Source organism: Patella vulgata, chromosome 6, assembly GCF_932274485.2.
Source record: "Patella vulgata chromosome 6, xgPatVulg1.2, whole genome shotgun sequence".
Lineage (NCBI taxonomy): Eukaryota > Metazoa > Mollusca > Gastropoda > Patellidae > Patella > Patella vulgata.
Window position 1 is genome coordinate 52,889,801 of NC_065884.2, and position 15,915 is coordinate 52,905,715.

General features: G+C 35.3%; 1 protein-coding gene across 6 annotated transcripts in view; it reads right to left on the reverse strand.

The window, feature by feature from the left end:
- LOC126824577 (uncharacterized) overlaps positions 1 to 15,915 on the reverse strand; it is a 33,024-nt gene that overhangs the window by 12,988 nt on the left and 4,121 nt on the right. The window contains exons 1-2 of one of the 6 annotated variants that reach the window (XM_050553820.2): positions 12,841 to 12,897; positions 11,352 to 11,442 (exon numbers count right to left, since the gene is read on the reverse strand). The exons of 1 other annotated variant lie outside the window; for it this stretch is intronic. The gene's annotated coding sequence lies outside the window, so the exon portion shown is untranslated. Of the gene's footprint in view, positions 1 to 351; positions 371 to 11,351; positions 11,443 to 12,701; positions 12,818 to 12,840; positions 12,898 to 14,941; positions 14,992 to 15,915 lie in introns of those variants that run through there. 4 more of the 6 variants (XM_050553821.2, XM_050553819.2, XM_050553827.2 and 1 more) reach the window with 4 other exon arrangements.

Below are 15,915 nucleotides of genomic sequence, written 5' to 3' on the forward strand. Positions count from 1 at the left end.
CAGCTAAATATTCAAGTAAGCAAAGTAATATTGTAATACTTTAGAATAGGGTTCATGAAAAATCGAAACTTCTCCGCTTGAATTAGTGATACCCGCTTAATCAAAGCGTTATTACCACAACAACAACAATATTTCAGCTACATAATCACCAGTGGGGCATTGCATCCATGATTATGAATTCGCTGAGAATTCGAGATGTAACAATTCGCAAAATATTTGTCCCAGCCTCTTTAAGAAATCGGCCAAAAACTGGGTGAAATCTTCATTCAATATGTCTACTGTAAACAAAGAAGAGGAGTAACAAGTGGTAGAAAAAACCTCTATTCTCTAGAATTAAAGTTATATAATTACCTCACAGCATGCCAATAGTAAACAAAGGCCTACATCACTTAGTTACCAAAATAAAAGATGGCGGATGAGATGTTTAAAACATAGATAATACAGAATGCGCGGTGTAGGAGCTTAGTCTTCTGCTTCAACTGGACGCTGAGCTTCATAATAAATACTATATTATTTGTTAAAAGTAATCTCCACCCTGCCTTTATACGGGTTATCCGTGATGAATGGATAGACCCACCATAAGAATGAATAGATGTATGTGTGTATAAGTATAGAGGAAAGTCCATATACACGTGAATATATAATGTTCCATTATTATATAGCCTTCAATCTATTCTATGGTCTAATACTATACTTTACCCCCAATACATGAAGAGTGTGAGTCATTGGTGTTGGGGTGAATGAACACAGAACCTCATTATACCCCATTGTATGCTTAGTAAACTATAGTACATACACATTTCTTTTCTTCCACTTTTTTTATAAGTAAAAAAATATCTTTTCATAAATGATGGTTGGATAAGATAAAATACAAGTTAATAAACGATGGTTCAATGAATGATAACATCTTTCTGGGTTTGTTTGAAGGATGGCTTGAAATAAAAATAATCGTAATACGTTATCTTCAGATGATAACTGGGCACATGGGATTAAAGCTTTATGCAGAATTTGGTATCACTTTTGGTTTGAAGCCCGGGTAATGATTGTGGTGACCACTGATTTTGTATGGTAGACAAGATCTCATGGATGCACAAAACCACAACATTTGATGGACAGGTGGGTCGCTCTTCATGGAGCCGAGATTTTGGGATGTATGGAGTCGATTGGTAGCATATCTGAACCACGGGTTGTTTAGCAAGATGATTATAAAGTATTGAAGATGTTTGACGGCATGTTCCATATACTGAAATTGTCAAATTTTAAGTATGATGAGAAATGAGTAACTATTTTTAACTTGTTGAATTAAATTCTTTAAACCAACTCTGGACATAGTTTTATATCAGGGACGATGTTTGTCTTGGGGGCATTCGATATGATGTTCACAGGGGTTGGCATCAAGGATGATGTTAATATGGTGGTAGTATCAAGGATGATGTAGACATGTGGTAGTATCAAGGATGATGTTAAAGGGACAATAACACTCTTGCTGGCTTGACAGCTCCAGAAAATAAATAATAGCCTTATTCTAAGTACTAGATGTTTAAGTGTCCTACCTGTTGTGTAAATTATCCATTACATCCTATTTTACTTGTCCAAAAGGTTCGAAAATATTTTTAAATCCATGTCACATTTGAAAAGGTTTACGTTAGGCTTTTCAAATCATTTAGTTGAATTTTTAAAATGTTTTAAATTAGGTCTGATAAGATGAAATTTGTATCACCAATTAATTGGAATATTGTAAAATAGTACAATTTGTTGACCAGAATAAAGATTGGGGCATATTATTCAGTTACAACAAGAGTGGTATTGAGCCTTTAACATGTGAAGGTATCAAGGATCACGTTGACATGTAGTGGTATCAAGGATCATGTTGACATGTGGTGGCATCAAGGATCATGTTGACATGTGGTGGTATCAAGGATCATGTTGACATGTGAAGGTATCAAGGATCATATTATGTTGACATGTGAAGGTGTTAATAGGATCATGTTAACAGAGGATGGTATGAAGGAAGCTGTTTACGGTTGCTAATGTTGTTCATGATGTTGATATATGATGGTATCAAGAATCATATTGAAGGTATCAAGAATCAATCACGTTAACATGTGAATGTATCAAGGATGGTGTTAACATTTGAAGGTATCAAGGATGATGTTAACATATGAAGGTATCAAGGATCATATTAACAGAGGATGGTATCTAGGAACAAACTGTTTATAACTGTTACTTTGCAGGACGATGTTGAAATGTGATGGTATCAAGACTAATCTTTTGACATATGGCATGTGATGTCATCAAGAATGGTGTTGACATGTGTCAGTATCAAAGTTGATTTTGAAATGGGTGTAATTAACGATGATATTGATGAGTATTAGTATTCAAGATACTGGTCGCAAGGTTTGGTATTGTAGATTACGACACCGATGACAATATAGGTGTTGATTATTGACAAAACATGAAAAGGGGGAAAACTAAAATATATTTCTCACATTTCTTTCAAATAAACGTGTACTGCAATAAACTAGACAAATGCAAATATTATGATGTTATCAGGTGGCCCTGAATGGGGTCGTACGGTGTGGAGTACCCTTGAATATTAAACACTAGAGGAAAGAGTGAAAGTGTACTTTACACTAGAAAGGACAACAAACGTCTAGCCGCTAAGTAAGTTACAATAAGCCATGCACCATCTCAAAGTTTGCATATCATGAACCGAGCGTTGACCGTCACCTGTCCGTGTAAATATACCGACGACTTGTTATTCTTGTAGCATTCAATAGAAACCCCTTTAATTCCCTTTAAATCAAATAAATGAGGTCATGATCTAGTAGTCAACTGGTCACCTAACTCAATGGGTCGGTTCTATTGTGTTTACCCATAACATGAAGGGCTACTGTATACCCTTTAACACCGAAGGTAACGCATTTAAAGGGACGAAGCCATTGTCCAAACACAGCATTGTCCACGATGTATTATGTTGTTACAAACTCTTTACACGACTCAAAAACGATAATCTGAAACATTGCCAAATATGTGAATCGTTCATGTAAATTAAAAGAATCCTTCGTCTCCAATTATTATCATTAGTTTCTTTAACCTACACATTATTTCTGTTAGAGCACCTGTAATACGAACAATAAATTTATTCTCATCTGATTTCTTCCCATGCAGAGCCTCTTTATTCTAAATTTGGAAAAGCTTTAACATTCACCTTAATAATAAATTATGCAAACATGTTTTCATGTCATAATCATTTTTCATAACATATTTAAGTGATGTGGAATTTTAAGTATTATTAAGTTATTACTGTCTTGGGTGGGTATAGTTTATGAAGTTAAAAATGACAAAATGCTTTATATTCAAATACCAGCATAAGACATTACTGCGCTGAAAATAAACAGATATCCGTTTCTCGTAATGATCTGGGGTCTGTTTCACGAAATTTTAACTAAAGATAAAATTCAAATTTTAGTAGATACTTCAATTTTGATTGGCCAAGCACTAAAATCAATCTAATATTATCCAATCAAATTGCTAAAATTTAAATTTTATCTTAGTTAAAATTTGATGAAACAGGCCCTTGATTTCTCATTAGATATGAATGAAGAAAAGATATGAACTAACTTTGAATGAAATCGAAATAGTTATGCACTGTCGCTACTCAATGTACAAAACTGCAAGTATTAAGGATTTTAGAATTATTAATGTTTAGGATTTAATTCCAAATGAACCCAGAAATCCGGTTCTAATAGTAAAGAAAATGTAATAGAATTGGGTTTCACGTACCACTTTTCTGCTCCAACTGGGCTAATGAATACGGGCATGCGCTACACAATAAAATTATGCCCGGACAGCGGCACTACGGCCTACTCTTATTTCAAATTCCAACTGTCAAGGGCTATTTTACGTGCCCACCACCCTGCACACGGGACCTCGGTTTTTGTCCCATCTGATCCCCTAGACACTGTCCCTATAATAGCCAGAACCTCCGTCCAGCAACTCTGAGTCTGACAGAGGAAACGACGCCGGAAAATCCGATGTAAGATTCTCGGCCCGGGCCCTCACCGGGGCCTGTTAAATGACAGTATCATAGCCTATTTAAGAACAGTGGGGTGAAGGAGGGTTGGGGATTAGATAGTCCAAGAAGCACTGTAGGCCATGACAATAATGTTTTAAGTATTGGCGAGACAGATAGCAAAAATTATAATCGTGAAGTCCTCTAAAAGGGTCATAGTAAAGTTCATTCTTATTATCTGTTCGGATGAACTATTTGTTTTGTTAGGGGATATAAGACTATAATCTTGAGAGGTATTCAACTTGAGTATTAAGGAGTTCAACTGACAAAATCATTTTTGTAAAAGTAGAATCAAGTGCATACAATGGGTTAATATTTCTATTGAAATCTACAGTTGTCACCGATGTTCACAAATAATCTGTATAATACGTGAAATATAGGAGATATTCTGGTTGACGTGTGTCTGTCTATAAACGTTAAGCTGTCACAAATGCATTGTATTCTTCTGTAATGCCCCTTTTTTCACAATGGAGGAATGATGCAGCGCAGTGTCCTCGGTATTAAAGTTCTTCCCATATTTCTAAATAACAGTTTATAAATAATGCAGCCTCAAAATTGAAATTTCCCGTCATTTTCATAGGTGCAAACCCTATTTTCCAAATTTTCGGGGGCGGGGCGGGGCGGGGGGGGGGCGCCCTAGACCCTTCTCCGAAGCGAGGCGCGTTCACTACATAGTTAAACTAATGAACCATACAATATCTTAAAGCATAAAAATAACACTTTCCGTTATCCATAAGTAAATATATAAGTGTTAAATAACACTCTCCTTCGTAATCCACATACCAATAAAAGTTAATACACGGAGCTCATTCGATCGAACAAACAGAGAAGGAAAGTCAAGTGTAAAAACTAGGATTGGCGAGAGTTTAACCACCTTTAAGCACGAAGGACTAGGCCACAATGGAGTGATAATATATGTTTCAGATTATTTAAGAACTAATCTATTCTTTTAGTAGAAGTAAAAATGAAGGACAATTCGAGTATCCCTTATATTATGAGAAACGACAGCTCGATTCATACAAAGTATGAAAATATAAAAGCTAACCTTGATCTGTGTAGTCCAGTATGTCCATTGTAAAAAGCAATACTGTTGAATGGAAGAAACTAGTTTTGCATGTAACCAAACTATTCAGACAATAGGTTATTAAATATGAATCAACCATGGCTTAGCTTTTATGACTGTGTCATTTAATATAAAAAAAAAATCTTAGGCGACTGGCATGTAATACAACGATTTCTTTACCTCATAAATTATGTATTCCTGTGAATGAATGACATATTTGTTAGTTCTATATGACTGGTATTTCAAGTTACTGGGAGGTGTACTTGAAATCCCTAACGAGTCGATGAAGGCCAGAATAATTTGTCGTCATAAAACAGGTTTTTAATCGTATTAATCGTTAAATATCATTTTAATTTATAACTTCTAACAGTTTGTAAGATCTGGTACTTTAATGTGTCTTGAATAATGTCCATGCTTTATCTCGCTATGACGTCACTTATTGAAAACAAACGTTATTTTGGTAGACTATACTTGAAGAATTAAAGTTTTCAATCGTTATATCTTGAGAAATGTGAAGGTTTGTAAGAATTAAATAATTTTGTAGATGGCCATAATATAGCATGTTTCAACGCCCATGTGCAAACACTTGACGTGGTTGGGGTTTTATTAATTAATAACGCTATTGCTATTTTTAAAAAAAAAAATCCTTATAGTTTCAGAATATGGAAGAATAACGTTGCCAATATTATTTTAATGATCACGATGCAATATACATGTCAGTAGATCAAAATACGTATTTTATTTTTACCATTTGTAATTTCTATTGCTCCACAATAGCAATGTCACGGTGTTAAAATACAGAATACACTTTTCAATTATACAAAATACATTACACTTTTGCACATTACACTTCTCCATACTGCATTTTTCATAATAGACAAATGCATAATAGAACTTAGCATATATACCTTATATGGGATCTACGACGGAGCTTATTAGCATACGGGAAAAAAGTCCGAACTAGAACGGAGATTACTAATTTACGCGATCAATCTACAAGGTCAAGGTGAGTAGAAGGGGCGATACTCATATTTACAGACCTTCGGAAAACGATCAATGAAATGTAATGGGGTTTAACGTCCTACTGTTCTGCTCCAACTGGGCTAATGGAAACGGGCATACGCCATGCAGTGAGCTATGTGGGGAAATTTTCCTGGACAGCGGTGCTATATACGGCCTATAGTACTCTTATATCAAATTCCAGCTGCCAAAGGATCTTTTACGTGCACGCTAATATGTACACGGGCCTCGTTTTTTCGTCCCATCGGAACGATTAAGCAGTTGTCCTTTGTCAGGCCCTCTGTCCTGCATCTCTGACATGGACAAAGAAAAACGATCAAAGTCGGGTGGTACGAAATTCTATTACATGACGGGGGTGGGGGCATTTAAAGTAAACAGACCTGTCTTAATACGAATTCCAGATATCATGTTACGTATCACTAAAAAGGACGTTCATTTCTCTTTTCAAATATTTAAATAATTTTCTGGCACATTTATATTTACATACTTTGAAAAAAATGAAATGGTCTTTAACGTCCTACTGTTCTGCTCCGCCTGGGAAATGAAGACGGGCATACGCCATATAGTGTTCTATGAGAGAAATTTTGCCCGGGCAGCGGCACTATGACCTACTCTTATATCGAATTCCAACTGCAAAGGGATCTTTTACGTGCAAGCCAATGTATTCACGGGACCTCTGTTTTTCGTCACATCGAACGACTCGACAGTTGTCCATGTCAGGCCCTCTTTCCTGCACCACTGACAAGAGGAAACCACGTCGGAAAATCCCGATGAACTTTCTCGGCCAATGCAGGGATCGAACACGCGAACATTGAAATAATACTGTCAACTTTATCCTTCCATATCAAAGGACCAAGAATTCACAAACCTAACATAAATCAAAGATAGACCATTCCGTATTCCTTAATTATATTTTCTAATACTTTCTGATTGGAATATATATATAATTTCTATTTTCAACATTTTGTACACCGCTTAGATGTCTCGAGTAAGGCACCAAAACTTTTGATTATTATTGCTAAAAAATCGCACACTATTTTTTGAATGACGGGCGATTGTCCATACAACGTAACCCACTAGATCAAATGAAATGAAATGAAATGGGGTTTAACGTCCTACTGTTCAGCTCCTATGCTGGGCTAATGAAGACGGGCATACGCCATACATTGTGCTATGAGGGAAATTTTGCCCGGGCAGCGGCACTATCGCCTACTCTTATATCGAATTCCAACTGCCAAGGGATCTTTTACGTGCATTCCAATGTATACACGGGACCTCGGTTTTTCGTCTCACCCTAAGGACTAGACAGCTGTCCTTGTCAGGCCCTCCGTCCTGCATCACTGACAAGGGGGAACCACGCCGGAAAACTGGATGAACTTTCTCGGCCAATGCAGGGATCGAACACCCGATCTCCAGGCTAGCGAGCCAGCATCTTACCCACTTAGCCACCTGATCCCCCCCCTCCCCCACAAGAACAAACTTAAACATCAGTTCACATTATATTTTTTTTCTATACATAAATCACATACCTGCAGAAGAATGTTATAATATAACAATAGAAATCGTAAGGTGTGGCTGCTGTCAACAATTTCACACGTCAAAATATAAGATTGTCACACGACCAGAACCACGGGTGAAAGGTACTTTTGAGATCTCACGATTACAAATTTACCTGGTTTTACTCTATATAGTTTTACTTTTCATAATTACAATAAATAAACCTATCTTTATATCTTATATTGACAAGTATTTACTCAGATTTTATGAGCAAGCACCCATTTTATATTTGTAAGACCTTTTTTATTTTAAATTCCGCCATGTAAGAATAGGCATAAACTTATATTTTACAATATTTAATATAAACAGCTTTAGATTTGACTTGGCTTAAACAAGGTCTTTTGCGCTCCATGTTTTTGCAATATTTTAAAGCATGTTTATATCCTTCAGTATATAAACAACTGTTATCTATGGTGGCTGAAAGCGTCCATTTAGATCGGCGTGTTTCTAGATACAACGCGAGAGTCGCCGTTAAGCCAGCACGACGAAAAAGGCGCCGATCGGCGAATTTGTCGTCGTTCTACCTTATCGGCGACCCGCGACTTTCACAACACGAGAGTCGCCATTAAGCCACGCGCCGAAAAAGTCGCCGAAAAAATCGGCGCCTTTTTCGGCGACTTGCTTAACGGCGACTCTCGCCTCGGATGTTTATAGTTAGTTACATGCGCAATGGCTACATTTTACGCAAAAGTTATTTTTAGTCTTTCTCTCCCTTTCCCTTTTCCCCCTTTTGCATGGCGATTTTTGGTGTAGAATCGAAGAAAGGGGTTTGAAAATACATTTTCTGCCAGGTTTTGGTGAATATTCATGATTTTGAGAGGTCGGTTAGGTTGAAATGTAGGGCCGAAAATTGCATGTTTACTTGTCCCTACTTCCAGCTTTGGTATTTCAAGTTTTTCATGGTAAACCTCATACTTGCTTTTGTGCAAGAGTTTGCCACATGTTGCTCCATCTGTGGCAGAAAGCGTTCTACCCAACGAAAATTTGGGAAAAAGTTAGAGCCGGTCTAAGATACGAGAATTAACATTAAATCTATGGGGAAATATTTAGTGATAAAAAAAAACGTGTACATTTTAAATCTAATTCCAGTGTAACTAAACAGGTTTTGAAAGTACACGTGTCTGTAACACTCATAAATTTTAATTTGCCCTAGTGTCACTGAAAATGTTGATATAGCTCGACAGCCCAAACTCATCCAAAATCTCCTCCATTCTGATTTTATATACAAGAAGTAAAATGTAGCTATTGCGTATGTAACTAACTATAAACTTCCGAGGCGAGAGTCGCCGTTAAGCCAGAGCGACGAAAAAGTCGCCGAAACAGGCGCCGATTTTTTCGGCGACTTTTTCGTCACGTGGCTTAACGGTGACTCTCGTGTTGTGAAAGTCGCGGGTCGCCGTTAAGCTAGTACGACGAAAAAGTCGCCGATCGGCGCCTTTTACGTCGTGCTGGCTTAACGGCGACTCTCGGGTTGTATCTAGAAACCCGCCGATCTAAATGGACGCTTTCAGCCACCATAGTTATGTTTTCATTATATCAAGAATAGAACTTTAATCTGTTACAAAAATATTGCAAATAGTCAATATGACATTATCAGAATGATATAGTAGGGGTTTATTTCTTAAGGCTATCGGTGACCTAATATTGTTTAAAAGTTCACGACAAAGAGCTACAAATTATGTTGTTATGTATCGCTTTGGCAGGGGCTATTGGGTGAATAATACATGTCACAATTATATGGAATATGGGTTACTTAGATGTTTATTTCTGGCAACATTTCGACGAGGGCTGTCTCCTCTTTATCAAGCAAGGAATGACAACCATTGAAAGATGTTTGTAAATATGAACTTTTCAATGAAGACAGTAAAGACATTCTTTGGTTAAAATATTAAAGCCCATGCTTGGAAAACCATCTGCTTGCCCAAAAAGTTCATCGGGATTTTGCGATGTGGTTTCTCTTTGTGAACGGTGCAGGACGGGGGATTTGACAAGGACACATTGGCATGTACATAAAAGAACCCTTGACAGTTGGAATTCGAAGTCGGTACAGAAAAGTGGGACGTTAAACCCCATTTCGTTTCATTTCGGAAATGAACCCAGTAGGCTAACGCGAAGTGAATGACAGTGTGACAAAAATTCCACATCAATGAAATCTGGTCGTGTTTTGAATGAGAACCTCGAACCTATCAAACCCCAGGCGTGTGGTAGGGAGCGGTGAGAACGTTTCGTCTCAAATATTCTCCCCGGAACCGCTTAGCATGAAAATACACCACTTTTCGATTCCGTCGAAGCTCATGTAGTAACATCGTGGCTTTAGTGGGTCAATGTACCACAATGGGTTCAGTGATTATCTGTTCGACGAAACGTAGTATAAAAATAGTTTTCTCAGCAAAACTCCTCCATAAAATATACAGTTTAAATTAGGTCAAGCAAATCCTTTTTATTATTACTAATAAAATGAGGAATCTGGATTGAATATACTTAATATATAAATTCCTCCATGTTACATATGATCAGAATCATAAAAAAACAATTAAAACATTTTATATCTGGGTGTATACCATTAGCGTATTGATTAACTTGGCGCCTCAACACAAACTCTAAATTGTATTCGCTCGACTCTCCCATTGGTCATTTATAAATTTTGATCATAAATAAAAACTTAAAAGGCTGCTTGACATGAGTAATTTCTATCATCAGGGTTCAATCACTGGACCGTGATCTACATGAGGTCAATCGTATATATATTCAAAGAAAAAATTTCAAAATGGGCTGAACTAAGAAATCAGTGATCCTTGACATAAAACTCATAAATTATTATATTTTTACTTTCATTATTTATAAACTATACACAATATAAATCATGATCAAAAATATGTCAGCTATTTACTATGTACAATGTAGCAAAAAATAACAAGGCCTATATGTTGCCCCCAAAATTAACTGATTAAGATCATTTTGGAAGGAGTCTTCTTAACCAAACAGTGAGTAAAATCGGTTTGCCAGTCGTAATGAGAATGTAAAATTTGTATCCAACTACTTCTAGGAAGAATAGGAGTATACATCATATCAATCGGATTAAAACATAGATTCTGATCATATTTAGGTTTTTTGGGGGTTTTTTTTTTGGGGGGGGGGGGTTGTTTTGTTATAGTTCGAAAGTATAAAAGATGAAATGAAACACAATCTGATTAAAATACTGATCGTTTTTTTTTTTTTGGGGGGGGGGTATATTTTCGATGGCCTCCACTATACATGAAGATCTGACCGGTTGTCGTTGGAGGTCGTGTCAGGGGTCATACGAGCGGCTTCTGACTCTATGACATCAGACATTTTGATTAACCAATCAGCATTGGTGTTTCTAGTGGGATAGCCACACTTCCGCACGGGGACGTCAAGAACTCGCCGCAACAGACCGTTTCATTGGTTAATTCCTCACATCAACCAGAACGCGGGTTATTTAACAACTCTTCTAGATCCTAGTGTAGTAAAAACAAGTAAAACGAAATTTTGAACTCTAAAACACGAAAAGCAATATGATCTGTGTTTTAATCAGATTGAAATGAAATACAGATCGAGATTTTAATCGGATTAGCGTTATATAAATACATGAAAATATAAGTAAATGACACGTACCTAAGTAATCACATATGTATATATGATGAAATTTCAAGTACAAAACAATGTTGATGGAAATAGCACTTTAGAAAATTGCACTGGGATATTCCTGAAAAGTAAACTTAATGTTAACCTCAAGAAGACACTGATATAATAACATTTTATACACAAATATAATAAAATACGAACTTTTAACATACGCCCTTGAATACGTGCGGTGTAAATGAACTGTTTCGCCACATTCATATAACCCAATATAATAACGTTCGGTATTCAATTTACTAAATGTAGGATATCAAGCATAGCTAACATGCTTCAAAGATTTTCATAGTATATACTGAATCGAAATATGAAATTTGATTTAATGTATGATTACGGTATTCAATTGGGTATACAGTGATCAATTTTATAGCGATTTAAAGAAATGCAATGTTTGATGCATTCAAGTAAAAAAATATTGGCAGAATAGTCGAAAACACTACTGTCCGGGCGAAATTCTCCTCACACGTTTTGCACACGTAACCATAGAATAAAAAAAAATACAATATGTTAGTCTCAAAATGACCAAAGTATCGTGTTGACGAGACGTTAAACCCTATTCAATATTGTACAACAAATTCAAATACACAAATATTTGACAGATAACTGTTTCGCAAATGCTATATCTACCGATAAAAAAATACAATAGAAATTATTAGCTACCAGTATGTTAAAATCCTTAAACATGCATTATGCAAGAGTTAAATCTGCCTATTGCAGGTCTTTCTTTAGGCCTGAAATGTTTTCTAAAGTATTAATTAGACATTAATTAACTGATCCAGGCCTTAATCAACTCTCGGTGGCATCAGATTTCTCCGATATTAAATAGATTAGAATGGTTCAGCGATACTTTGATTTAACCAAATTATTGCACACGTCTGTCAAACCTTCAAAGGCTAATATCTTCGCTTGCAATAGAGTAATTTGAATGAAATTTTCAAATTATTCATTTTACATCATATACTTTCGAACTATTATAGCAAGAATGGCTAGTTCTTTATCTAAATCTTACATAATGTATCTTTAATTAGAGAATTGGCATCCATTATCATTGATTCGCAGTGGAAGAGCTTACTTTCTCTGCACAATGTTTCCGGCAATGCTTATAAAACTGCTATAAAATGATATAATAGCATGCTTTGTGTAAGATAACACGCTTCATTTGCTTATTACATCTTCTTGGGTCATCTGGACCAATTCTTAAATTAAATTATCATTATTTTTACCACTCCATTCCCTTTAAGAGATATAGTGACAATCATGTACAGAATTTATTTTCTCAGAAAGCAGGTACATGTACTATGTCTGAACATGAAATTCTCTACATACCTGTGGATAGATTCCTGAGAATAGTTCCAAAAGAATTGAAAATCAATACAGAAAACAACCTATTACGCTTTACACCTATATTCGTGTCAATCTATCCAATGAAGAAATAAAAACAAGAAAAAATCCTTAAAACCATTACCATATATCGCATACTTGAAGCGCCATTTATATCAGAAGTAGGTCTTACTCAAGAGGATTGTGACTGAATGTCCACTAAGTCAGAAATAATAATAACACGTGACCCAGTAATAATACGAGCTCATATAATACTTATTACATTGATATTCTTATAGGATTTTGTATAATATAATACAGAACGCCTAATTATACGTATGTTATATTGTCACCATTAAGGGTATTGTCCCCTTGAAAATAACACGAATAAGAAAATGAACATATATCTGTATATTCACTTATTTTATAACCGGCACAAGGGACTGTCTCATGGGAAATCACTGCTAAATGGTATGCTATACATTCTAAAACACCTATTATCACTTTTATTGATGTGTGGTGATCACAAAGCTAACTAACAAATTGTCCAAGCCAATACTAGTGTTAAGAAATGAGCACATATCGTCTTGCATAAGACATGATGTTCTGGATAAAGTTTTTCGTTTAAACGGAAACTTAAAGTTACAATTTCATATTTTTAAGTTATATTTTTAAAATTTAATAAAATAAAGCCTTAAAATAGATGGTATCCATAAACAGTCCTACCTTGTTAAAGATTAATCCTTTTAATCCTATAATTCACTATTGCCAGCTGAGAAATTGGCAAAAATATCATTTTTAGCTTCAAATTCAAACGTTTGAACATAGCTATTTGATGGAGGGAAACGGTAAAAAAGGGAGGTAATTGTGTTATTATTTCCTGTGTCAATGATTTTTAAGGGTGGGAAATAATGCCCATGATCGTATAATAGTGAGTTGATAACCTATTGAGCAAAAGACATAGAAATAATTATGTTTTGACTTTCTTAGAAAATATGAAATTATCGCTTTAATATAGGAAACAAATCTTCATGTACTTCTGTATTTCATGCAGTTTTATTTATCTGATCATGGCGCATGAAGTCGCGTACAAGTCGATCTGAATGCGAAAAAATAATAATGTATTCGGAATTATAATATATCGCGATTTTAATATAATGTCCTCCATTTACAATATGCATGCTGCAGCTTAAATGGCTGCTTTTTAGCTCATGTCACACTATGATGTTAGTAAATTGTGGTTTAAAAATACAACAATAAAGCAATGACTGCTTTGTAGCTGTAAAAGGCACACGATGATGTCAAGGAAGGGCGGATTAAAATATTTATCAATTCAGTATTGACTTGATTCATTATCACGTCTCATTATGTAGGGCGTGCAACATAAAAGAGAAAAAAAAACACGTGTTGTAGTTTATAATTGTAAATACGAAGATAAAATAAATCTAATAAACAATTTAAAACTGTCGACAAGAATCATAACATGAAAATTACAATCTAAAATTAGAGTCATAAATTTTGTTAGAGAACAGACTAGAAAATGAAAGCTAGACAAAAAAATGTAGTCATACACTTAACGAAAATAAGTTATATATACACTGTACTACAATATTCTAATTCAAACTGGGCTAATATATTAGACAATTTTCTGCGCAATAAAAGGTAACTTTACGGCGCTTTAATACCCTATGACAGGATGATACAGTGCCCATCGCTTTCAAAATGATGTGAACATAAGTAACGGACGACTTACAACACATGTTGTGCTATTTAGTGTTAGCGTCTATCAGACATGTTCAAGATGGTGGGTGTGATGATGATAATGATGATGAAAAGGCACGTGAATAAACACATATTCATTAATCTAAAAGGACAGAGAGCTTTGTAAAAAGATTTGTAGTGTAACACTTTATCTTTCAAAGACTTGTCTTGTTGGGGACCGAAATCATTTATCTTCTTGATATTGCTTCTGACGACAACAATCCACACAAGACCACAGACGTTTAAGATCTTAGGTATACGTCAAAACCAAGACCCTTACACATCTATAATTTCCAATCCACCTTAGTAGTACAGACAGAATTTTAATATCTAAAGTACGCATCAAACTTAGGACCCTTGAAGAAATGTGTTCCTTTAGCAACTGTAATTTCGCCTTAGTAGTACAGAATTTTAAGATCTAACGTATGCGTCAAAACCAGGACCCTTGAAGAAATATATTAGTACATCTGTAGCTTTATTATTACCGTTCAAAGTAGTATTACAGTTCCTTTTATTATTATAAGACCATTTGTTGCATCTCAGTGATACAGTGTATTTCCTGTACGTCAGAGAGAACACGACACAGAATGGGGTTCGACTGTGGATGAATGCCGCGATCTCATCCAGTCAATTCTAGAGTCCAGCAGTCCTGATTTTGTCGTAAATGAACTATGCGCTTTTTAAAATCGCACCATGCCTATTAATGTGTACGGTCGAATTTGAAAAAAAAATTGAAAATCAAGAAGTAAATACATGACGTCGATAAGATTTTTTTTTTCTCTTGGTGACCTTTATCACTAATTTGCGCAAAACGGGATTTCCTGTTCGAATGTGTTTTTACTGAAAATAAAACTACTCGACCCAAATAAAATAAATGCTTGGGTGACACAATGCTTTAAAGTCCTTGCAAGACTGATTTCATAATTTAGAAATACTAAACATCACGAAAACGATATAAAGCGAAACATCGTGAATACGCTATAAACCTAAACACCATGCATACACACAGAATGTTTAAAACATTAAACAGTGCGAACGCAGTAAACATGAATTTAAGAGATTTTAAAATATAAAATACGTAAAAGATCACCAAAAATGACTTGAGATAAAGGGAAACCAGGATAAATAGGTTAACCTACGGGAATATTCATGGTCGCGCTTTTGAATTCAAATCTAAAGCTCTATGGATGTATGAAAATATTGATATTTCATAATTAAAATATTCAACATCATTTACAATGTTCTTCCAATCGTAATACTAAACTACGACCTATAAGCGCTATTAGAGCTCTATAGGTCTCCGACAGTTATTAAAAATAATTTCGATATGACGTGGCTTGCTGATACGAAAAATGCTTCCTTGAATATTTAATATTCAAAAGAGCCGTGCATAGGAACCTACGTGGCCGTTTTATTTTTATAATGACCTTGAATACTAAACAAGTGATATAGTCAGTTA